The sequence below is a fragment of the Globicephala melas genome, chromosome 16 (genome assembly GCF_963455315.2).
Source record: "Globicephala melas chromosome 16, mGloMel1.2, whole genome shotgun sequence".
Lineage (NCBI taxonomy): Eukaryota > Metazoa > Chordata > Mammalia > Artiodactyla > Delphinidae > Globicephala > Globicephala melas.
Window position 1 is genome coordinate 65,805,013 of NC_083329.1, and position 24,310 is coordinate 65,829,322.

Consider the following 24,310-nt stretch of genomic DNA (forward strand, 5'->3'; position numbering starts at 1 on the left):
CACAGGCTTTAAAAATGCTTTTCTGTCTTCCTGGCATTTTAGAAACAACTTTTTCATCTGTCTCTCAATCTCTCTGTCCTTCTGTCTCTTTCTGCCTCACACACACACAAATATACACACATATGCATATGTGCATATTTTGTATGCACATATGTGTATGTATGAAGCACACTTTGAGAAATAGTAAAATTTTTGTCAAATAGAATAAGTATCTAGGGTAGAATTTTATTGAAACTGTAAATAAATAAGATTTCGACATCATTAATATTTTTCAAAAATGCAAAAATAAAGCACATGCAGTTATTTTGTACTGGGGGAATGATACTTAGTGACATTTCAGGATTCTATTGGCCCCAAAGATTCCAAAATGGCTTTATCATAACTTCAAAACTCTAGCTTTGAGGTTCACTGAGCATTTCTTTATAATAATATGTGTCGACAATGGTCATAGTCACAAGCGACTTCATTTAAAAGTGATTTTCTATAGAGATACACATTTTAAATATGTTAACACTGTTAGTTTAAGCCTCATAAAATTCAGATGGGAAGTTCAGTTAAGACAGAAATGACCAACATGGTTATACCAAAGATGATTCAACTGGAAAGCAATTCAATGCAAAACTGATATGTAGACTTTCCATTACCTATCTATCTATCTATCTATCTATCTAAAACATACCCACGGGCTTCCCTGGTGGCGCAGTGGTTGGGAGTCCTCCTGCCGATGCGGGGTGCACGGGTTCGTGCCCCGGTCCGGGAGGATCCCACGTGCCACGGAGTGTCTGGGCTCGTGGGCCGTGACCACTGGGCCTGCGCGTCAGGAGCCTGTGCTCCGCAACGGGAGAGGCCACAACAGTGAGAGGCCCGTGTACTGCAAAAAAAAGAACCCAACATACCCCCACACACCCATAAAACAAAAATCCAGAGGATGAAAAGTTAATCATGTGCCAAGTCAAGTAGAGAGATGTCTACTTATCTTAGATATTTTTCCTTGCATAGAAGTTCAAGCCATCTATATGCTGAAATTAATATAATGTGCTTGTCATATGAGCGATCTTGACTAGGAAAGATTAATAGGCTTCATGAGACTCAGTAACTAAAATATTTCCACAGTGTCTGGTTAGTGTGCTGTCTTGAGAAGGATTCTAAGGCCATCTTCAGTGTCCAGATACATATGACTGCAATTGATTAGCAAGGTATACCATGGTTGCTGAATAGAGGAGTGATAGCAACTGTACTAGGGTTTTGACACCCCTCGTCAAACAGGATTATAAGGCCTGAAATTCTGTCTGCTGACCTGATATCTTTGAGTCTCACATCCTCCCAAAGACCTAGCTATGAGCTCTCTTGCTCTTTCAAGATATGCTCCCCACTCAGTGGGAAAGGCTCCCTATCCAGCTCTTAGCAGCCAGACCAGCTATACTCTACATAATCCTCAACATAGGGGATTTCAGTTCCTTGCCAGCCCACTGAATTATCCCCATCCTCTTGTCACTACAAACCCTGCAACCCAGAGCTTCTGCTATTTCACTCTGCTCTTGAGTATAACATCCATGTGGTCCTGTGTGGTGTGTGGTATCCTCTTCTCCTGGGCTGCGTATATGTGAATAATAAACTACCTTCAATCTCATCTGTCCAATATCACGTGTCATGAGTTTGGCTATCTACTACTATTTAGGGTAGGGGAATCCCTCCTTAACCAATGGAGTGAATAAGAGATAATCAGAATATAAACATAACTAGTTTGTCAAACAGTAGACTATTTCCTTAATTCACCCATTATATAACCATATAGATAAACTGTTTCTAAAAGATTTTTCAAATTAGTCCTCTTACATATTAGGCTAATTAAATGAGGAATTATAAATTATTTATTCATACTGATTGCATAATTATTTTATTTATAACTTCTCTATTTCGAAAGAGCATTTGTGGTTGCTTCTCCAGTGCTGTACAATGATACGTAAATAAAGAAATTTTAAAAAATCATCTCTCAAAACTAAAGGAAGAAATCAAATCATTAAAGGGGAATAATCTTTCCATCAATATGGTAAACAAACTATCAAAAAAAAAAATCCTAGAAGAGAACGCCTGCAATGTTGCAGATAGAGAAGAAAAAGAGACTATAATATTAGGTTGGGCTGAGGGGAAAGTAAGAAAAATGCTTACAGAAAGAAAATAACAAGAAAGCACAAATCTAGAGAGGCAAGCAAGCACTGAAGTTGGCATCTACCTCTTTCTACTGGCCCTGAACTTGGTTTTCAATGGGTACATCTGGGGCATGGTACAAAGATTGATGCAAGCACAGCGAAAGATTGGACCAGAGATTCTGGCACATACTGTCTTAAAATATAACACTTAATATGTACAGTAGGGTAGATCCTATTTGTTTAGGGGAAAAATGGGGATGCTTTTTTTACTCAGCCTTGACTCTGGGTAGGAAATCAAAACACAGACACTCACACAGACACACACACACATACAAACAATTAAAATAAAGATTGTAGGAAGACTTAAGAAGTACAACTTTGCCCTTACATGGATTTGAAGCTAGAATTTACACTAATTCTTGATATTAAAACACAAAATAGATAATAGAGTTGATGTTAGTCCCAGGTAGGTGCTGCCCCCAGACACCTGGGGGAAGCAAAGGCAAATCTTCTCTGGATAAAGGCAATATAACATAAACCTCAACCTGTTCCCTTAGAGACATGAGCTCAAAAACACCACAAAACACAATGTATCCTGAGCAAAACCAAAAAGAAACAACAAGCTACAAAAGAAGATCCTTAAAAACAAATAATAAAACTGTTACATTTAATATACAAGTGTGTTTTAATAAATAAAAAGGAAAAATCTACATTATTACATTGCGAGGAGCTACAAAAAATAGCCAGAACATTTGAAAAAGGAATATGTAAAACTTTTAGAAACTAGGAATGCAAGACTTGGCCTTAAAAATGGACTGAAATTGACCTAGATGCCTCAAGTTTATGACAGGTAGTCTGAGGGCTGTGCCGGAGTACCCATATCTGCAACACTGGTATGCCAGAGGAAAAGAAGCAAAACAAAAAGGAGTAATCTGAAAACTTTGCACTTCCATTCACTTCAGGTTTTTGAAAATATACTTTTTACTCTGGTAAAATACAGATATAAACTTTACCATTCTAGTCATTTTAAGTATAAATTTCAGTAGCATTAGGTAGATTCACATTATTGTGCAACTATCACCACCATCAACTACAGAGCACCTCCAGTTTCTCAAACCAAAACTTAATTACCCCATTCCCTCCTCCTCTTAGCTCCAGACAAGCACTACTGTACTTTCTGTGCCTACCAGTTTGACTACTCTAGGTACCTCTGGCTTATTCTACTTAGCGTAATGTCTGTAAGCTCCATCCATGTTGCAGCATATGTCAGAATTTCATTCCTTTTTAAGGCTAAATAATACTCAATTTATGTACATACCACATTTGATGTATATTTGAATAGCTCTCACATATGGCTACTGTGAATAATGGCTACTGTGAATAATGCTGCTATGAATAGTGGTTTACAAATATCTGTTTGAGTCCCTGCTTTTAATTCTTTTGGTTACATACCTAAAAGAGGAATTGCTGGATATTATCATATTGTAATTCTGTGTTTAATTTTTTGCATAACCACCATACAGAAAAGAGTAATTTTAAAATAGAAACACTTTTAATAGCAATGGCACTATAATTCAAACAAATAATGTGCAATAATTTATATGCAAAAGTCACACCTTTTATTTAAAGACCTTAGAGATTGTGTAAATAAACAAACAGACATACCGTGTTTATATATAGGAGGGCTCAAAATTAAAAATATATCAATTTTTGCCAAAATAAACTCGTTAATACAATCTCAATCAAAATGGTCATATAATTGATTTGCAGAAACTTGACAAGTTAGTTTGAAAAACTATATTCAAGTATGAAAGGCAAAGTGTAAATAAGATACTCTTAAAGAAGATTAACATTTGGGTGAGATTGCCTCACCAGATATCATAAAGTTTTTATAATGCTATACAAATTTTGCATTGTAAATTTTGAAACTTCATTTTTTCCTGCTGTCTCAGCATCCTCACAAACAAGCTGTGAGCATCCTGCTAGCGACCAGATGCACCAGATGTAATAAGGCTGGTGTCTGCCACAAGTTCTCCTTCCTTCCCTCCCCTGACTGTCCCAATGACATGCAAACACATCAGTGAAATTCCCTCATGTCTTTTCCCGTGTACTGCACCCTGATCTCCGGTAAAGGCATTTACCCATGGGCGCTTGCTCTCTCTGCTTCCTATCTGCTTGGTTGAGCCTGCTTCTTGGTGCTCCCTCCTATATGAGACCCACTCTTGGACTGCAGTGACTCTGTCTAGGACCTCTGAGTATAATAAGCTTTTTTTTTTTTTTCCTGTGCCTCTTCTGTGTTCCCCTTGTAACTGCACCTGACTGACCATCACTTATAAGAACAGAGGACAAATTAACATGTGTTACTGAAATAGGAATATAACAATTGACCAATGAAACTAAATAAAAAGCTAAGAAATGAACCTATGCCTACATGGAGATTTTATATATTGTCAGGCAGCATTGTCAACCAGTAGTAAAAGACTGACTACCAAATATACAGCGCTGAGAGATTTTATTATACATATAACAACAATAAAAATTATTCCTACCTCACATCATAAACAGCATTGATTCAAGGTAGATCAAAGAAATGTGCGTGGAAAGCAAAAAAGAAGCTAATACTGAAAAACACAAAGATTTTTTTTGAAGAGGAGTGTAATTCTGAAAAATGACAAAAAGTACAAACCAGGGAGGAAGAAACTTAAAATTAACAATTTTATGGAAGGAAAAAAGAAAGCTACAGCTAGTTGCCTCAACATGAATACCTTGAAAGCATAGCATTAAACAAAAAAAGCAAAATAATGCCATTCATATAAATTTTAACAGGGGAAAATCTAAACTATATGTTTTATAGGTAACACACTATAAATCATAAAGAGAATGCAGTAGAAGAAAGCTAGTGGAAAAGAACACTCAGGAGATTTCAAAGTTACTAGTCATTTTTCCCATGTTGTATTAGGCACTGGGTACACAGATGTTACTATTATTCTTATTTTTTAAACTCTACCTATACATTGTACATACTTTTTTTAACAGGCACTATATTTTAAGAACAGTTTTAAGTTTATAAAAAATTGAGAAGATTGTGAGAGAGAATCCATGTGCCCTGCATCTACTTTCTTCTATTATTAACATTTTTCACTTGTATGGGTTAGGGGTAGGGTAGGGGTACGGGTAGGGTTATTTGTTGCAGTGAATGAACCAATATTGATACATTAGCAGGAACTAGAGGATTGCATCCAGGATAAGACATTGCATTTAGTAATCATTCTCATTAGGCTACACCTAGTTGTGACAATTTCGCAGGCTGTCCTTGTTTTCGATGACTGTGGTATTTCTGAGAAATATTGGTCAGATATTTGGCAGAATGTCCCTCAGTTGGGATTTGTTTGGTATATTTATTATGATTAGATTGGGGTTATGTGTTTTTGGGAGAAAGACCACAGAGGTACGTGCCATTTTCATTATATCGTATTAAGAGTACCTACTAATAACATGGCTATTAATGTTAATTTTGACCACTCTACATTTCTTATAACTACTTGCTCAGTGTCACCTTTCTAGTAGACTCTTCTATCCCCCTTTGAAGCACTAGAAAAATAAATTAAAGAATTTAAAACTACCCACTTTTTCTCCCTATCAACCATCTTTTTTTTTTTTTTTTTTTTTTAATTTATTATTTATTTTTGGCTGTGCTGGGTCTTCGTTTCTGTGCGAGGGCTTTCTCTAGTTGCGGCAAGCGGGGGCCACGCTTCATCGCGACGCGCGGGCCTCTCACTATCGCGGCCTCTCTTGTTGCGGAGCACAGGCTCCAGACGCGCAGGCTCAGTAGTTGTGGCTCACGGGCCTAGTTGCTCCGCGGCATGTGGGATCTTCCCAGACCAGGGCTCGAACCTGTGTCCCCTGCATTAGCAGGCAGATTCTCAACCACTACGCCACCAGGGAAACCCAACCATCTTTAACTTAGAAGAATAACAAACATTCATGTGTGGGGTTTTCTGACATCATTGATTTTGGCTTTATAGAATGATTTCAGGTTTGTAAATTCAGTTTTGGTTCTCCAGTATTAGGTTTAATTTTGCCTGTTGAGCCCTACACATTCGGGCAGAAGTACTAGGTTTCATTCTCCTCTTTCAGATTACATTGTGAGAAAATCTGCTTAATCCTTTAACAGCTGCATTTCATTTTTTTTTTTTTTTTTTCCAGAAAAGTTCTCTTGGATAGCCTAAGAGGGTGGTAAATTCAACAGACATGGGGGTTTAGCTTTCTCCTCCTCATTCCGGGCATGCATCTTTTCCTATGTGGTGCTCTTAGCTATGTCTCCATGTATAGGCAAATGTTTCCATGGGAGGAAAGTTAAATTCCTTTTTCCATACCAGACTTATAGATCATGGCACTTACGTTACTTAAGCCCATGTTTGATTGATAAGATGTTCTACTTTTCAAAATAAATATGTCAGTATATGTTAAATTCTCTTTTGATATTGGAACTTTGGGTCAAGAAATTCGATAAGAAATTTAAGTTGCAATATTGCTAGGTAACAATCAGTAAAGTGATGTTTTTTCAAAAGAAGAAACCTAGGAAAAGAGGTCAATCCATCTTCCCAAAGATAATGCTGTATAATATTTTAAATAAGACTAACAGTAGTTTTTTTTTTTTTCCTGTTTTCCTTCTCTCCACAGTAATTTAGATTATAAAGTGTGCAAAAACAAAGCAGACAAATGTAGCCGTCTTAACAGTACAAACTGTACCTGCTGTTCATACAACTGCTCCAAAGTTCCAAATTTAATTTAACAAAACTGAAAAATCAGAAAAGAACTCCAGAGGTCTAAGCATATTTCTATAGCTGACCACCTCACCTCTTAATGACTTCATTTCTCTTGCCCACATTCCAACCTTGTTATCTGCTACATATGATTTGTATCTTTGCTGTGAATTTCAATCAATGGTATGTCAGAGTGCCTTGGACAGGGTGACAGAAGGGACTGGCACCAGGGAGAAAGGAAGAGTATGGGTAAGGTCATAGCAAGGTAGCATGGTGTCATTTGTACAAATCACATATTACGTTTTGTATTATCATCCCCATCCAATTCAGCCTGAAGTTTGACAACTTTCACCATGCTGTTTGAAACTTCTTTGTAAACCCATCATTCCAGGATATTTGATATAAACACAAACACTCTTTTCATCTTTTCACATGTATCAAAACCTGCAACATCCTGATAACATTGTTTATCCTTGGAACCAACTTGGAAAGAGTTTACTTTTTCTCTTATTTTTTCTGGTCACAGGACTGAGAAAGAAGACCAACATACTCTGATCTTCACTACAGCTTCTAGTCTAGGTCTTTATTCTGAAAACATGTACTAACATTTTAAAAAAATCCATTGTCATTCCTCATCTTCTTTATCACTGCCTTTTGAACTCCAGTTCATTCTTTTATCTTCTTAATTGTTTTGCCACTTGGTGCACAGCTTTCCAAACAAGTATATTTCCTTTTATTAATTTTAGTTAATTTTTTAAAGATTTTTTTTTTTGATGTGGACCATTTTTAAAGTGTTTATTGAATTTGTTACAATATTGCTTCTGTTTTATGTTTTGGTTTTTTGGTGCAAGGCATGTGGGATCTTACCTCTCCAACCAGGGATCGAACCTGCACCCCCTGCATTGGAAGGCAGTCTTAACCACTGGACCACCAGGGAAGCTCAATTTTAGCTATTTTAATGTGCTCATCAAAGAGCCATAAAACACCTAGCTTTATGGTACGTTTGCCTCAATTATAAAGTCTACTATGTTACATCCAAGTTTTACCCATGCTGCTGCTGTTCCTTTTGATTTTCCCTGCTCCATACCAAGTTTCCAAATTATCTCTCTCCTTTCTTTAAAAACCAGATTTTAAAAATAACATATTTTGACTCTAATCATCTCTATTTCCTTAATTCACTTTCATAAAACACATACCATTTAGTCCTTTGCAATCTGAACTCTGCTACCTTAATGGAACCTGTTCTCTCAATGGTTTCCGATCTCATACTTTCCAGATCCAATGATCTTTTCTCAATATTAAAACCTATCTAAGCTATACAATACTATGCTACAGTCACAAATGATTTCCTGAATCTCAGGGATGTAGCAAAATTTTTTTTATCACATATTGAAAAACAAGTATAAATCGATATTCCTGGTACTTCTGCTCTCTTGAATAGTTCTCCTTCAAGCACTGACTCAAGGGTTCAGGCTTATTCTATGCAGTGATTTCTCCATCTTCTCCAGAAGAAGAAAAGCCAGCCTCTGCCACAGTGCTTCTTCCAAAGCACTTTCTAATGTGGCTCTTATCAAATTGAATTGCAGTTATGGTGCATTATTGGGTTTCTCCATAATTTTTAAATTCATGAAGGTAAGAGACAAAAAATTAAGCATGTTCATATTCCCAGAGCTAGAACAGTAAATATGTCATGTTAGTCACACAAAAATTGTTAGCCAAAGGAATAGATTAATACCCAATGTTTTCCTGCACAATATTAGTATTTAAAGCTGAGGGCTACTCCATATTTCTTATTTCTCCCTTACTCCTGCCTTAACTTCTTGGTTCCTTTTCAATATCTTGAATTCTTCCTTACTATTTACTTCTCTAGATGTCCATATACTTTCCTCTCTATAAAAATGAAAGTATCCAATATATTCTTAATGGCTAACTTTTTCTCAGTAACCCTATTCCAGCTGCTACATACATCTTTTTAACTTACTCATGTATATCAAAAGCCTTCAAATACTTCCATATTTCCAGTCCTATATTTCTAATCACCAACCTGAATATCCACTGTATATTCCTTTCTCTTTAACCTTTAGCATATCCAAAGCATAATTAATCTCCATCTCACAACTATTCTCTTTTTCATTTCTTATTTTTGTTAAGAGAAGCAGAGCTTTAAAACTATTGAAACTAGATATACGAGAAGTATGTACTTAGATGGAAACAAATTTTATTCTTCACATTTTCTTAGGGAAAGCACTAATTTATTTGAAAAAGAATAGGATGGAAATTTAAAATCTTGGGATATTTTTAAATTCAAAAAACATAATCACTAAACAATATGTATGAAATTAGGCAAGATATTTGTTTTATTTCTGAGTTGGGGAGGAGAAAGAAAATGAGAGTGCTTGATACAAAGTAAAAAGTAGACTGCTGGGATATGACAACTAATATTCAGTTCAAAATTAAAAAATAAAACACACCATTGGAGTGTGTATGTCTTTGTGTGTGTGTGTGTGTGTGTGTGTGTTTAAAATTGTCAAGGATTCAGTTTAGTATTAAGTTATGATTCTGGGTCATACACAGTAATCTGGGGAGTCAGGGTGCAAGAGATAGAAAAGCTAAAGTAATGTTAAGCTCTTCTGTCTAAATATGTAATGTAGTTTCTTGACACTAGGGGAGCATGCATAGGCTTAGGTTGTATCCTTGACTCCAAAATGAGCAGAGCAGTTGAATTTCTCAGAGTTCTTTTATACAAATATTGGCCACATTTCCCAATACATAAACAATTTCAAGAGGAAGATATATGCCCATGATGGACTGTGGAGACAAGCATCTCTTTTTCTTTCTTGCCTCTCTGAATAATGATTCTAATTATTCATTATGGTGTATGGGTCATTAGGGTGATGGGAGGGAATTAAATTTGTAAGAGTTTAGAAAACATATTATAACATGGAAATAGAGTAAAATTTAATTTTGGACATAGTTTATTCTTTTGTCTGGGTTTGTGATATCCTACCATTAACTGCTAATATCTACTCTCTCTATGGTCGTATGATTCTAAACAAGTCCACAGCTTCTAGGGAGTATCCTGAAGGTAGTGACACCAAAAACTTTATTTTTCACAGCTTTACTTTTTGATTTAATTTTTTCCATAAACTCTGATGAAGCTGAACTGTACTATGAAACATCCCAATACGTTGCTGACATGCTCACTGAAGCTCCCAATCTTTTCTCTCCATTTTCTTCTTGGATTCTTAAAGAGCCAGCTCACAAGTACCTACTCTCTGGGGCATTTCCTCCAGTGTATTTTTCCACAAAATTATTTTTATTAAATATTAATTATTTAATTAATTACTTAATAGAAATGCTATTGATAAAAGTGTAATACAATGATTGCAAACAATTTTGAACAAAATTTGATGGTTACCTCTATAGTGCCAACAAGCCTTTTGTGGAAATTTTGAAAACATTTTATGCATATGTTTTTCCTTATCTCAGTTTACAAAGATTGTGGGGCGTTTTTTCCTTTAAAGGTAAAAAGGTAAAGCTGTGTCTTGCATGCATGTCTTATTTAACAATTGTTTCAATTTAATTTATTTTCATATTGTCAAAATATTTATTTTTAAATTTAGTTATCAAAGAAATAGAATTTTCATGAGTTGGTGTCTTTGTTTGCTACTATTGAGATAGTTATGGTGCAATGGGAAAAACCCTTCAAGTTAGGGAATCTGAGCTTAAATTCTGCTTCTTCAACCTACTACCCACATGGCAGTGAGCCTCTAACCTTGAGTTTTTCATTCTTTATACACAATGAGAATATGAACATTTAACTCATAGCAATATATTAACACATTAAAATGATTATACATATGAAAGATCTAACCTTAGTAACCGACACACATTAGTTACTCAAAATTTATTCATTTATCCATTCCTTCATTCATTTATTCATTCACCTATTCTTTTCTACAATGACAAGGCAGAGTGCCCTCCTGAGCAAATTACTTTCTGACGGTAAGTTAAGACTAACACAGGTGCATTCAAATTTTACCTTATCACCCAAAATCCAACTTTTGTAAAGCCCACAATAAAGTAGTGAAAAGAAACGGAGATCGGGTGTGGGAAAAGGCACAGAACTTGAAGCCGGTGAGTGATGTACTGCTTTTGGAACTGTTACCTTGATTCTACATCACCTTCCCTGGAACAAAACTAGAAAACTACTCTCCAAAGAAATGATAGATTTGCATAGGAATAGCCAGGGCTCTAAATATGAGTGTTGTTGCCATTCCCTCAACAGCAAATGACATTCTTGATCACCTTTCTTCTCCTGAAAACACCCTCCTCTTTGTGATACTTCATTCTCTTGATTTTTGCCTTTTCAGTGTTCTCTCTAACTAGTCCTAAGTCCTCTCCTAAACTACTCCAGGCGCTTTACTGCTACAGTTTCCTTTTCTTTACATAAATGCCCATAGAGTCACCTAAAACTTAACACATTTAAAGTAAAACTATAATTTTCTTTTTCCATCTTTTCCTTCTCTCCTGACCTAATTGATTACTTCCTTTGTGTTCCTCATCTCAGTAATTAGTATATCATACCCACAATTGCTTAAACAAATACTAAGAGCCAGCCTTGATTTATCTCTTTTTCTAACTCTTACTACAATAAATTACCAAATCCCTTCAATTTTACATCAAAATATATAACACATCGGTCCCCTGTCTCCATTATTGCTGTCTTTATTCAAGCTGTCATCCTCTCTCCGCTGATATACGTGATAGCCTCTAATCGCTTTTCCTGGTTCCATACTAGTTCTCCAAATTACAGCAACAAGAATGATCATTATAAAATAAAATTCAAACCGCTTTTCTATTGTCAGAATATAATCCATGTAAAGCACTTAGCACAGTGTTTCATACATTACAGGCATTAAAAAAAGTTCTCTTTTCTCTCTCTGTTTTCTATGCACTTTAATCTTTGTACATGCTATTCTCCAAGAATGCTCTTAAGCATCTTCTTGGTGCAGCTTTACCTGAACCACTTGCGATTTTGCTCAAAGTGAAGTTTATTCCTCCTTTTTGTACCACCATAATTGGATGCGTGAGGTTGTGTTATAGACCTCGTGACAATGATTTGCAATTTAAAACAGAAATGTTGGATATATATGGTAACATGTATGTGATTACCTTAAGGGAAAATAAATGTTTGACGTATTTTTGCACCCTCACTATATCTGATAAACAGTAAAATTTCAAGAACAGTTTCATTCAAGGAATAAAACTGTTTATAACCTTAGTAGTACAATGGAAAAGTTTATTTTCTTAACTAGATCACAGTAGACAGCATATGAGAAAGAAGTTTAAAACCAGAAGGAAAATGTTGGGGAAAGCTAAAACACAAGGTCATTATTTTATCAGTGTATGACATGTATTTAACTTTGAAATATGGTGAATGAATTATCAGAATGTTGGGAGTATGCTTAACATTCCTTGTTTAACTCGAAGCAAATATTTGCAAGATTTAAAAAAAAAAGACAACCTAGAATATACTCTATAAATAGTCAAAGATATTTATTAATATAGAAACTTCTGTATTTGGATAATCACGTTCATGCATAGTACAATATATGAAATGCATATTTCAGGGACTCTGAATATTTAATTGATATTCAAGTGTTAAAATTACTAAGCTAGTTTCATTCAATTTCAGCATCTGATTGAGAACTGAAAGTTCCAGAGAAGTGATGAAGGAAATAGAACCAACATAAGATCTAACATTTAAGGAAATGCTTTAAAAAACCTATTTCAGCTGTTGTGTTCTACACATATTTTGATTTACATTACATTAACTTTGAGATGGCCATAGGAAGAATATTTAATTATATGTAATTGAGTTATTATGCAAAGGTAATTAAATATATTTTTCTCTAAGAACAGTGGGAAGTTAAAAGCCCCTGGTGGCAGTTAAAATAATCACTCAGTAAGTTTATTATTTTTTAAATCATTATACTTGATATACAATATAATATTAGTTTTAGGTATACAACAGTGATACGACACTTTTATACATTATGAAATAATCACCAAAATAAGTACGGTTACCATCCATCACCATACAAAGTTGTACAATATCATTGACTACACTCCCTATGTGTACATTACATTCTCACGACTTACGTATTTTATGTGTTAAGAGGAAGTTTGTACCTCTTAATCCTCTTCACCTATTTCCTCCATCCACCCACCCGTCCCTCTGGCAACCACCAGTTTGTTCCCTCCATCTATAACTCTTTTCTATTTTGTTTTGTTTGTTCATTTGTTTTGTTTTTTAGCTTCCACACTGGAGTAAAACCATACAGTATTTGTCTTTCTCTGTTTGACTTATTCTATTTAGCATAGTACCCTCAAGGTCCATCCACATTGTCTCAAATGGCAAGATTGTATTCCCTTTTCTGACTGGATAGTATCCCACTCTGTGTGTGTGTGTGTGTGTGTGTGTGTACTTATATAACACCTCTTCTTTATCCATTTATTTATCAATGGACACACAGGATGCTTTCATATCTTGGAAGTATAAATAGTGCTGCAATGAATACAGAAGTACGTATACCTTTTTGAATAAGAGTTTTTGTTTTCTTTGAATAAATATCCGGAAGTGGAATTGCTGGATCTTATGGTAGTTCTATTTTTAGTTTTATGAGGAAAATCCCAAAAAACAAAAGTCCAGGTCCAGATGGCTTCACAGATGAATTCTACCAAACATTTAAAGAAGAGTTAATAGCTATCATTCTTAAACTGTTTCAAAAAACTGAAGAGGAAAAAAACTTCCAAATTCATTTTATGCGCCCAGCATTACCCCGATACCAGAATCAGACAGACCACAAAAAGAGAAAATTACCAGCCAAAAATCCTGATGAAAAAAGATGAAAAAATCTCCTAACAAAATACAGCAAACCAAATTAACAATGTATCAAAAGGATTCTATACCATAATCAGTGGGATCCATACGAGGCATGCAAAGATTGCTTAACATTTGTTAATCAATCAACATAACACATCACATTAACAAAACAGAGGATAATATTCATATGACGCAGAAAAATCATTTGGTAAAATTCAACATCTATTTATGATAAAAACTCTGAACAAAATGGGTATAGAGGGAATATATCTCAACATAATAAAGGTCATATATGATAAACCCACAGCTAACATCATACTCAATGGTGAAAAGCTGATAGATTTTCCTCTAAGATCAGGAACAAGATAAGGATGCTCACTTTTGCCACTTTTACTCAACATAGTATTGGAAGTTCTAGCCACAGTCATTAGGCAAGAAAAAAAAGTAATAAAAGACATCCAAATCAGAAAGAATGAAGTAAAATTGTCACGATTTGCACATGACATGATCTTATATATGGATAACCACAAAGACTCCACCAAAAACTATTAAAACTAATTGATTCAGTAAAGTTGCAGGGTACAAAATTAATGTACAGAAACCTGTTTCACTTCTATACACTTACAATGAACTATCAGAAAGAGAAATTAGGAAAAAAATCCTACTTACAATTGTGTCAAAAAGAATAAAATATCTACAAATAAATTTAACCAAGAAGGTAAAAGACATGCACTCTGAAAACTATAAGACACTGATGAAAAAATGGAAGGTGATACAAAAAAATGGAAAGATATACTGTGCTTACCTATTGGAATATTAATATTGTTAAAATGTTTATTCTACTCAAAGCAATCTACAGGTTCATTGCAATGCCTATTAAAATACCAATGGCATTTTTCCACAGAACTAGAACAGATAATCTGAATATTTGTCTGAGGAACTTCCCTGGTGGTGCAGTAGATATGACTCTGCACTCCCAATGCAGGGGGCCCAGGTTTGATCCCTGGTCAGGGAACTAGATCTCACATGCATGCCACAACTAAGAGTTTGCACACCACAACAAAGGAGCCCACCTGCTGCAATTAAGATCTAATGCAAGCAAATAAATAAATGAATATTTTAAAAGAAAAAAATTGTATGAAACCACAAAAGATTTTGAATAGCTAAAGCAATCTTGAGAAAGAAGAATAAAGCTGGAGGTATCATGCTCCCTGATCTCAAGCTTTACAACAAAGCTATAGTAATCAAAACAGTATAGTACTGACACAAAAAGACACACAGCTCAATGGAACAGAATAGAGAGCCCCAAAATAAACCCATACTTATATGATCAATTAAGCTATGACGAAGGAAACAAAAATATAAAAGAGTGAAAAGACAGCCTCTTCAATAAGTAGTTTTGGAAAAACTGGACAGTGACATGCACAAGAATGAAACCACACCACTTGCTTACACCATAAACAAAAACAAACTCAAAATGGATCAAAGACATATTGAGATCTGAAACCATAAAACTCCTAGAAGAAAACATAAGTAGTATGCTGTTTGACATCGTTCTTAATATTTTTTAGATCTTTCTCCTTTGACAAGGACAACAAAAGCAAAAATAAACAAATGGGACTGCAACAAACTAAAAAGCTTTTGCACAGTGAAGGAAGTCATAAACAACAAAAAATTCAACTTACTGAATGGGACAATATATTTCCAATAAGAGGTTAATATCCAAAATATATAAAGAATTCACCAAACTCAGAAAAAAACTATCCAATTAAAAAATGGAGAGAACCTGAATAGACATTTTTCTAAAGAACACACACAAATAGCCAACAGACATCTGAAAAAATGCTCAATATCATTAAATATCAAGGAAATGTAAATCAAAACCATTATGAGATATCACCTCACACCTGTCAAACAGCTATTATCAATAAGCCAACAAATTACAGGGAGTGATGGGGATGTGGAAAAAAGAATCATTGTGCACTCTTGGTAAGATTGTAAATTGGGGCAGCCACTATGAAAATAAGTACTTAGGTTCCTCCAAAATTTCCAAATATAAGTACCATATGATCCAGAAATTCCACTTCTGTGTATTTTTCCAAGGACAATAACAATACTAATTTGAAAATGTACATGCACCTCAGTGTTCACTGCAGTATTATTTACAATAATCAAAATATAGAAGCAACTTAAGTGTCCACTGATAGATGAATGAATAAAGTAGATGTTGTATACACAGGACAGAATATTACTCAGCCATAAAATGAATGAAATCTTGCCATTTGAGACAACATGGATAGACCAAAATTGTATTACACTAAGTGAAATGAGTTAGTGAGAAGTTCATTTTTAATTCCTTGTCATATCACAGTTTCAAAAATGTTCCTTTTTGCCTGCTGACTTATATATTTTTCTTTGTGTTGCAACATCTTTTCATAAGTCTTATAAAGAGTTTTACTCTATTTGCTCATGTAACCTTGTATAATTGTCTAGTATTTTATTTAGGTTTACTATTTTCCTAAGAAAGTAGATAAATTCTTAATGAATCTGCTCAAATATTTTTTTATATACTGTTTAGCAAACTGTTTATTGATGCAGTAATATGTAACCCATTGATATAGAAGTGATAGCTAAGCTAAGATGAAAACTTTACATGTTCATAGTTAATCACTGTGCTTAGCAGAGCCCTTTACCAGAAATCAGATATCACATGGCTGGGATCCATTCTTGATGCAGAAACAACTGTTTTTGGTAAACTACTCACTATCATTACTATCCTCTAATGTGTTTCCATTTTCTGATACAATCTTTTTCTAAGGCTACAACAGCTATTTGGTATAGCCCTCCTAGTGTCAAAGACTCTCACAAATTCAGTCCAGGATTGTGTTGGTTGTTATCACTTTTTTGCTAGTAGCAAAAAAAACATATTACTTAACTACACATTTTTTCTTCTCTAAGTCACAATATATCTAGTATTAATACAAGGAGTCCATCATTTTAGACTACTGTCTAAATCATTATTAACTATGTTATGGATTTTGTATTACGGCACTGTTAAAACCTGACCCCAACATTACTATGTCTGAACGGCCTGAGCATGAACAAGCAGCTCTTCCAAAACTATTACAAACTTCTTCCTGGGATTCCTAGAGATTAAATCAGAGTAAGTTAGTTTCAGATCAAGATCCTTTACATTCTGAAAGTTTTCATTTTCTTAGGCCTAATAAACTAAATCCTAAATTTCATTGCTCATCCTTAGGTTAGTAGCACTAGTGAATCAAAATACCTGAATGATAAAAGTAATGATATTTGATTGGCAAATTAGTAAATTCAAATTTTGAAAGCCTTAGAGACTACAAAATAATTTAATTTTAAATTAATGACAGGAAAACTATTTAGACTCAATAATATTGAGTGATAAAGTAATAGTTTTAAAATGTTTTTTTATCTTTGTATAAAATATTCAGAATATTTGTAGTTTTAATGTATTGACAAAATTCTAACTAACTGCTAAAACATAATAAGATTATACAATCTTAAGGTGGACTACCCTGCTTCTCACCTGTGCCTTTTAGGAGCTAAACTATTTATTTGCAAAAAAAAAAAAAAAAAATCATCCTTAAACTGTAAGTGATCTAACTCAAGGAAAGAGCACAATAGATCATTGAGAAAGAAATAGTTGGGTAACAAATCAAGCCTCGGAAAATTTAAGAAAATTAAAATTGTATCAAGCATCTTTTCTGGCCACAACACTATGAGATTGGAAATCAATTACAGGAAAAAAAAACTGTAAAAAACACAAATACCTGGAGGCTAAACAGTGCACTGCTAAATAACCAAGAGATCACTGAAGAAATCAAAAAAGAAATAAAATAAATACATAGAAACAAATGACAATGAAAATACGATGACCCAAAACCTACAGGATACAGCAAAAGCAGTTCTATTGAATATTATAGCAATTCAATCTCACCTCAAGAAACAAGAAAAATCTCAAATAAACAATCTAACCCTACACTTAAAACAACTAGAGAAAGAAGAACAAAGAAAACCCAAAGCCAGTAGAAGGAAAGAAATCATAAAGATCAGAGCAGAAAAAAATGAAATAGAAACAGCAAAGATCAATAAAACTAAAAGCTGGTTCTATGAGAAGATAAACAAAATTGATAAACCCTTAGCCAGACTCATCAAGACAAAAAGGGAGAGGATGCAAATCAATAAAATTAGAAATGAAAACGGAGAAATCACAACTAAAACTGCAGAAATACAAAGGATTATAAGAGACTACTACAAACAACTATACGCCAATAAAATGCACAATCACGGAGAAATGGACAAATCCTTAGAAACGTACAATTTTCCAAGACTGAACCAGGAAGATATAGAAAATATAAACAGGCCTATCACAAGTAATGAAATTGAAACCGTAATTAAAAATCTTCCAACAAACAAAAGTCCAGGACCACATGGCTTCACAGGTGAATTCTATCAAACATTTAGAGAAGAGCTAATATCCATCCTTCTCAAACTCTTCCAAAACACTGCAGAGAAAGGAACACTCCCAAATTCATTCTACGAAGCCATCATCACCCTGATACCAAAACCAGACAAAGATGTCACAAAGAAAGAAAAAAACAGGCCAATATCACTGATGAACATAGATGCAAAAATCTTCAACAAAATACTAGCAAACAGAATCCAACAGCACGTTAAAAGGATCATACACCATGATCAAGTGGGGTTTATCCCAGGAATGCAAGGATTCTTCAATATACGCAAATCAATCAATGTGATACACCACATTAACATATTAAGGAATAAAAACCATATGATCATCTCAATAGATGCAGAAAAAGCTTTTGACAAAATTCAACACCCACTTATGATAAAAACTCTCCAGAAAATGGGCATAGAGGGAACCTACGTCAACATAATACAGGCCATATATGACAAACCCACAGCAAGCATCATACTCAATGGTGAAAACCTGAAAGCATTTCCACTAAGATCAGGAACAAGACAAGGATGTCCACTCTCACCACACTTATTCAACATAGTTTTTGAAGTCCTAGCCATGGCAATCAGAGAAGAAAAAGAAATAAAAGGAATACAAATTGGAAAAGAAGAAGTAAAACTGTCACTGTTTGCCAATGACATGATACTACACATAGAAAATATTAAAGATGACACTAGAAAACTTCTAGATCTAATCAATGAATTTGGTAAGATTGCAGGATACAAAATTAATGCTCAGAAATATTGGGCATTCCTATGCACCACCAACAAAATCAGAAAGAGAAATTAAGGAAACACTCCCATTTACCATTGCAACAAAAAGAATAAAATACCTAGGAATAAACCTGCCTAAGGAGGAGAAAGACTTGTACTCAGAAAACTATAAAACACTGAATAAAGAAATCATAGATGACATAAACAGATGGAGAAATATACCATGTTCTTGGATTGAAAGAATCAATATTGTGCAAATGACTATACTACCCAAAGCAATCTACAGATTCAATGCAATCCCTATCAAAATACCAATGGCATTATTAACAGAATTAGAACAAGAAATCTTACAATTCATATGGAAACACAAAAGACCCCGAATAGCCAAAGCAATCTTCAGAAAGAAAAACGGAGTTGGAGGAATCAGGCTCCTCGACTTCAAACTACACCACAAAGCTACAGTAATCAAGGCAGCATGGTACTGGCACAAAAACAGAAATATAGATCAATGGTACAGGATAGAATGCCCAGAAATAAACCCACGCACATATGGGCACCTAATTTATGACAAGGAGGTAAGAACATACAATGGAGAAAAGACAGCCTCTTCCATAAGGAGTACTGGGAAAACTGGACAGTTACATGTAAAAGAATGAAATTAGAACACTACCTAACAGCATACACAAAAATAAACTCCAAACTGATTAAAGACTTAAATGTAAGATCAGACACTATAAAACTTTTAGAGGAAAACAAAGGAAAAACACTTTTTGACATAAACCACAGCAAGATCTTTTTTGACCCACCTCCTAGAGTAACAGAAATAAAAACAAAAATAAACAAGTGGGACTTAATTAAACTTAAAAGCTTTTGTACAGCAAAGGAAACCATAAACAAGACAAAAAGACAACCCTCAGATGGAGTGAGAGTAGCGGTGACATATATACACTACCAAATGTAAAATAGATAGCTAGTGGGAAGCAGCAGCATAGTACAGGGAGATCGGCTTGGTGCTTTGCATTACCTAGAGGGGTGGGATAGGGAGGATGGGAGGGAGGCTCAAGAGGGAGGGGATATGGGGACATGTGTATGCATATGGCTGATTCACTTTGTTGTGCAACAGAAACTAACACGGTATTTTGAAGCAATTATACTCCAATAAAGCTCTATTAAAAAAAAAGACAGAAATAGTTGAATAAGATAGCTTCTAAAATAGTAAAGAAAAAAAGAAATTCTACAAAATGCAGAACTCTTTTTATGATACAATAGCTTTTTGATTTAATGCAGTTACTTTACCAATATGAATGAGAAAACCACATTCTCTGTTCAGTATAACATGATTGCTATTGGTACATATTCCACTATTTGCAAATGTGATTCAGAAATACCATCTTAATAGTGAAAATGTGCTGTTTACTAAAACAATGAAAACTTTCCAAATCATAGATAGCAATCTAATTATAGTTCTCTTCTCTTTTCCATCTCTTAAGTTACAAGTATTCTTACGCAAATATCCTAACACAATGAAAATGTTCTTTAAAGCAACTGAGAAAGATTTATTTAAGGGAAGGAAGAGGAATTCACTAGAATCTAACGTTAAACTATTAATAAATTATGAAAAGCTTGGCTTAGGGCAGGATGAACAATGATTAATCTAGGTCTTCAGAGATGCAGCTCTCAAATCACACACTAATGTGGAGATGTCTCCTGCTGATATAAACACTGAGGCACAGAAAGTCTATGCAAATATGCTCAAATATACAGAGTAGTGGATGAATAAGATAGCGAAGATTCAAATTCAAGTCACCTGGCTGGCTCCACTCTACTGTGCTGTGTCTAAATCTGTAAGGGAATTTATCAGTAGAAATTGTACTGATAAAAATAGATGTGTGATAATTTAGTGTTCAACCATCTATTCATTAATTCAAGCTGGGTGTGTGTATTTTAAATGAGTAGCTAAGATCTGATTTAATATCAGATATGAGATTTCAAGAAATTGAAAAATTTAAAGGTAGGAAAAATATAGACATATATTATGATTCCAAACTGTAGTACTATATAAAGGATATTTAATTATAGTAGAATACTATTATGAGTCTAGGAAAAAACTCATTTCACACTGAGTATAGGAACATTTCAGAATCATTGGTAGATCTCAGAATAGATTGGTTGAAAATAATTTTCCTTAAGTAGTATGCCTTTAAATGGATCACTCTGGCCAACAAGAACAAGAACAATAAAACACATAAATTCTGTATTGCTCTTGATCTAGACATAACCAGTCTTGAGTACTAACTTGTAAATTGGTTGATAAGACTGTCAGTAAATCATATTTCTGCAAAGTGATATGTGACTTTGAAACACTGTGGCCCACAAAAGCAAAAAAAAAAAAAAAATCAACTAGAAATCATTAAATCTATAATTTATATGTGGCACAATTAAGTAAAAAAAGAATTTAAAAAAACAACATTTGTTTCCACTTAAATCTGTGACTGTAGATTGAGTCCTGTCACCAAGAAGTCACCAACCATTATGCTTGTGAGATTCCATCTGACCTTATTTGTACTCCAAACAAATTGAATTGAAGATAAAAATCACTCCATATACTCACCTAACATAACACCTTAAAAACTGGTATCTAATCAAAATGTATAAATGGATGAACAGGTGAATGAATATCAGTGGGGGATAATGCTGCAAGCCGAGGAGGCACTGGGACCATCATTTTCTGTATTAATCTGCGGTGGTGATGGCATGTTTTAGAGTCAAAGTGCTTTCTGCCTGAGGATGGAGGGGAGGTCAATTCCTTGCTTGTAGTACATTCCTACATCATTCATCAGGGAGAATTTGAGATGAAAAAGACTATGTTCATATCACACACACTCAGTAGCTGTGTGACTTTGGCAAATTACTCTAACTCTGGGTCTCAATTTTCTAATACTTGTATTAGATTAATAAGTTACTTTTCAGGCCTGACATGAGAAATCAATGAAAGTGTCAATAAAGTGAAAAGCATAGTTCCCAACTCATAGTAAGCATTGACTAAATATTTGCTTTCTTGAGTACTATTAATATTGTGTTCATGACAGTCTCTGACATGTAATTCATGGTAAATAATCAATATCTATTATTACTATAATAATTATTAAACTATATAATAAGTGAGGAAAAAAATATGTTATTGAGTAGAAGTTTGTACCTGAAATGGACTTTTGGAACATTCTAGCCCAATTTCCTCATTTTATAGAAGGGACAATTAAAACTTGGAGACAAAGTAAGTTGCCCAATCTCACTCAAACAGTTACGATCTAGAATCTAGTTGGTCTAATTTTGGGCAAGCATCCATTTATTACATCTTGTTCCTTCCTTAATGTATGATGCCATCTTTTTAACTTGGAGACTATAAGGCATTGTTCATATCATCTATAACAATGACTGGCTCCTAAATGACATGCAATCCATGTTTGTTCAGATGAACTCACCCTAGTTAAACTGATGTGTCTCAGCATGTATAAATGTATTAATCCAGATTTATTTATCAAATAACAAACTCACTCTTGGAGGTTGGAGTTTTATTTACCTGATATGAGGCAAATACATTTTAATAAAAAGAGGCAGGTAGGGCTTCCCTGGTGGCGTAGTGGTTGAGAGTCCGCCTGCCGATGCAGGGGACACAGGTTCGTGCCCCCGTCCGGGAGGGTCCCACGTGCCGCGGAGCGGCTGGGTCCGTGAGCCATGGCCGCTGAGCCTGCGTGTCCGGAGCCTGTGCTCCGCAGCGGAAGAGGCCACAGCAGTGAGAGGCCTGTGTACCGCAAAAAAAAAAAAAAAAAAAAAAAGAGGCAGGTAGGAAAAACTTAATCTTTGGAAACTTGGGAAGTGACAATGCATGAAGTAGACTCTCAATGGCACAGTGTCAGGTGTCAGGGAACCTGAGATGAGCAGGGAAGTGTCAGAAAGACTCACTTGAGATGAACGTTACCAAAAGCATAGGTTGATGATGGTTTGATTATGCTTGTGGTTCCTGAATTAGAGGTTAGAGGAGTGGAAGTTGGTAGGATCTGCGCTTATCTTCTTCATGCCACAGTGATATGGTGCAAAGGCGTGCCAGGAGGGGCATGAGTACCATGATTCTTAAGAAAATTTAGCTCCAGGTTTTTGCGACATAATTCTCCATGGGTTTCTTATGTTTCTCTATTTCTTGTTGTGTTGGGAATCACTAAGAACCCCCCCCCCATAATCAATGATTCACTAGGAGGACTCAGGAAATAGTTGTATTCACAGCTATAATTTATAATAGTGAAAAGATTTAAAGCAAAATCAGCAAAGGGAAAAGGCACAAAGGGCAAAGTCCAGAGGAAATCAGGCACACACACTTCCAAGAATCCCTCTCAGTGGAGTCACACAGGACTCAATTACCCCAGAAACTAGCTGTTGACAAAAAGCGTCTAGTGTGACTGTCTAGAAGGGAAGCTCATTAGAGACTCATTGCCTAGGGTTTTTATCGAGAGCTAGTCAGGAGGTAACTTCTACCACACATGTATCAAGATTCCAGATTCTCAGAAGGAAGGTAAGCATTCAGTTTGTACAAACTGTCTAGTCCCAGTGAGTTACTCTTATAATTTAGGGAAAAATTTATGTCAGTGTACAGAACTATTTACCATTTATGTGTTCAGATGTCAACCAAGGGTCAATCTTGCAAGCAGACCTTCTAAGGGCAGCAGTCCCAGATCTGCAATGTTGTCCGCTTATCACGGTCATAAACAGACCCAGCTTTTGTTTTGGAACATCTTTTGAAACATAGTTGTACTGTTAACAGCCTTGGAAGGTGAAGATAAAGTCTCCTTCCAGGGCAAACGTTGGGCAGGTTTGCTTGCAGGCCATTATAAAATCTGAGCTCATTCCCTCTTTGCATTTGAAGATCTTCAGATTTAATTTGGGATCTACTTAAAGAATTCACCTTTCTGGTTAAGGCCTTGTTCAATATCAGAGTACTCCTTTGGCATTTCAGTCTGATCTTGAGGTCAGACGGTTTCAACCAAAGCTGCTTTAAATGAAACTGTGCCCAGCTGGCCTTCAGCCTATTCCTTTGGAAAAGGCTGTCTTCAGCTAGGCTCCTCTGGGACCAAACTGTCTCCTTAGGACTGGTTGGAATTGGCTTGCAAGCTATTTGAGTTGAGTAGTTTGTGCTATGAGCTATTTGAAAATTATTCTTTTCTATAGAGGAAAACCTCTACATATGGGATCCAAGTTATCTAAGTGTTTTGAGGGTGTCCCTT